This window comes from Falco peregrinus, chromosome W (assembly GCF_023634155.1).
Source record: "Falco peregrinus isolate bFalPer1 chromosome W, bFalPer1.pri, whole genome shotgun sequence".
In the NCBI taxonomy this organism is placed as follows: domain Eukaryota; kingdom Metazoa; phylum Chordata; class Aves; order Falconiformes; family Falconidae; genus Falco; species Falco peregrinus.
Genome location: NC_073743.1, coordinates 24,353,756 through 24,357,023, shown reverse-complemented (window position 1 = coordinate 24,357,023; position 3,268 = coordinate 24,353,756). Strand labels below are relative to the sequence as shown.

Sequence of the window (3,268 nt, the reverse complement as noted above, 5' to 3'; positions counted from 1 at the left end):
CTGAAAGGGTAAAAGGTCAGAAAAGATCAAACTTCATTTAAGCTAGGATAAGACACTGCCCAAAGGTGCATTTTTATGAGTGGATCTTGGAAATTGTTTCAGTTTTATTTCCATATACTCAAAAAAACCCAAAACACCACAATTCACTGTTCAAGATCTAGAATAGCATAACTCTCCAATTTGTCTTTAATGATTTATTTCAGATTTGTCTGCAGGTAGGTATCCAGATTACAAGGTCAAGCATGTATTAATACCAGTGACTTAAAATCAATAGGCAAATGTGAGTTTAGTATGTCACTACACAGAAAATGAAGTAAAAGCCAAATATACATAAAATATCCATAGGACATTGCAAACTTGCAGGAAAAATATTTATTCATCTTCTTTACTCATAAAATGATGAGTAATTCTGTATGTAATTTTACCTTAATTTTCTCTACTGTTAGCCTATAAATCTTTACTGGACTGTGGTGAATTTACCTTGGCTGGCTGCCAGATGCTCACCAAGCAACTTTCTCAATCTCTTTAGCAGGACAGTGGGAGAAAATAAGATGGAAAAGCTTGTGGGTCAGGATAAAGAGAGAGATCACTTGCCAATTACTGTCACAGGCAAAACAAACTTCACTTGGGGAAAATTAATTTATTGCCAATTAATAACAGTGTAGGAAGGTGAGAAACAAAGACAAAAACTAAGAACACCTTCCCCTGCTTCTTCCCCATGCTTGAACTCTTAAGCATAACGCACACCTTAACTTACCCCAAACAAAACACCTACTCAAACTTCTCCCTTAACCTAGGATACTTCAACCTACTAACACACTGTCCTAGCTCCACAAGCCTACTAAACAACGGACAAAAACTCGCCCTCCACCTAATCGAACTCTACTGATACAAAAAATAGGTCCCGAAGGACTTGCTGATCTACAACGCATAGCCTCAAAAACCTCAACAACTCTACACATTGGACTAATCAAAACATACCTAGGGTCCTTCACCCTATCAACCCTCATCATCCTATTAACACTCTAAAAGAAAAACTAATGGTCCCCAACATCCAAAAATCACACCCCTTACTAAAAATAATTAATAACTCCCTAATCGACCTCCACACCCCCTCCAACATCTCTGCCTGATGGAATTTTGGATCCTTACTAGGAATCTGCTTGGCCACTCAAATCCTAACAGGCCTACTACTAGCTATACACTACACTGCAGACGCAACCTTAGCCTTCTCATCTGTTGCTCACACATGCCGAAATGTACAATACAGCTGACTAATCTGCAACCTACACGCTAACGGAGCCTCACTATTTTTCATCTGCATTTACCTGCACATCGGATGAGGCATCTACTACAGCTCCTACATGTACAAGGAAACTTGAAACACAGGCATCATCCTTCTACTTACCCTAATAGCAACAGCCTTTGTAGGTTACATCCTACCTTGAGGAGAAATATCATTCTGAGGGGCCACAGTCATTACCAGCCTATTCTCAGCTATCCCCTACATCGGCCAGACCCTTGTCGAATGGGCCTGAGGAAGATTTTCAGTAGACAACCTAACACTAACCCAATTCTTTGCCCTACATTTCCTCCTACCATTCCTAATTGCAGGATTTACCCTAATTCACCTTACCTTCCTTCACAAATTGGGTTCAAACAACCCCTTAGGAATTACATCAAACTGCGACAAAATCCCATTCCACCCCTACTTCTCCTCAAAAGACATTCTAGGATTCATACTCATATATATTCCCTTAATAGCCCTAGCCCTATTCACTCCTAACCCCTTAGGAGATCCAGAAAACTTCACACCAGCAAACCCACTAGTAACACCCCCCCACATCAAACCCAAATGGTACTTCCTATGCGCCTACACCATCCTATGCTCAATCCCCAACAAACTAGGCAGAGTAATAGCACTAGCTGCCTCTGTACTAATCCTATTCCTAAGCCCCTTGCTCCACAAATCTAAACAACGCACAATAACCTTCCGTCCCCTATCCCAACTACTATTCTGACTCCTAGTCACCAACCTCTTTATTCTAACATGAGTAGGCAGTCAGCCTGTAGAACATCCATTCATCATCATCGGCCAACTAGCCTCCCTCACTTATTTCACAATCCTCCTAATCCTCCTCTCCCTCACCGGAGCCCTAGAAAACAAAATCCTCAACTACTAGAACACTCTAATAGTTTATAAAAACATTGGTCTTGTAAACCAAAGAATGAAGACCTCCCATCTTCTTAGAGTTCCCCGCCAGCTTCAAGCTGGCATTTTTGCTGTAAATTATTGTTGCGACGGAGGGAAGACACAGTCACTCAATATCGTTTATTGTCCCTTACAGTCACCTTTTATGCCTTGTTATAATTAGCTCATACATATTACAAAAGTTAAGCTCATTATTGGTTAGTTGCCTAAATACCAAGCCCGCCCCTAGTTTCTCTTCTGTAGTTATCTGTTCCCACCTGCAACATTCTTTTCCCACCACAATCTTCCTGTTATTGTGTAACTTTTGCTTTACTTCAGATAAGCTGAGAGCAATGTGCATTTTTGTCCAGCCAGCTGGACTATGTTTATGTGAACTTTTTCAGCTAGCCAGTTATCCACAATTCCCCCGTTTTTATTTTGGGCGACATAGGCCTGGTTGACCATTTTCAATAACAGCGTTTTAACACAGAAAAATACACAGCCAACTTATAAAATCTCAGTTCAGAAGTATAATTCCAGAAATACTTGAAAAATAAAGTTAGCTTGAAGCTTTAATTTAGATGCTTTTTCTGTTCCAGTGATATAAAAAGTTTAAAAAATTCGAAGGCAATTTTAAAGTTCTGAACATGGACTAATGCAAGCTCAAAACCCAAAAAGAAACCAAACTGATGTTTGACTAGGAATATTTGCAAATATTTTAGTGGAAAGTCCCTGACCATTAACAATTTTCTGTCCAAATAACAACTGCCCTTATGCAACCAACCAGTCCATACATTTTCTGAAGAATACCTCATTGATATCAAAGAATTAGCAAAGGGGAAAAATTAGTTCTAAGCTATATACATTCATAAGTGGATTTTTCAATAGTTACATACAGATTTACACACTAAGCCATAATGGCTTGTAGGTGATACACACAAGAAGAGTACGTTGCTTATCTATCTGAATGTCTATGCTAAATTTGACAACTATGCCACAAGCCAAGCCTACATGGGTGCTGTGTTATGCACGTTCCTTAACAAACAGAAGTATAATAGGTAAATTCCCAAGATCTAG

The 3,268-nt window shown here is 39.4% G+C and overlaps 1 pseudogene; it reads left to right on the top strand.

The window, feature by feature from the left end:
- The first annotated feature begins 1,040 nt into the window (after nucleotides 1-1,040).
- On the top strand, nucleotides 1,041-2,247 carry LOC129783227 (cytochrome b-like; annotated as a pseudogene).
- Nucleotides 2,248-3,268: the final 1,021 nt, after the last annotated feature.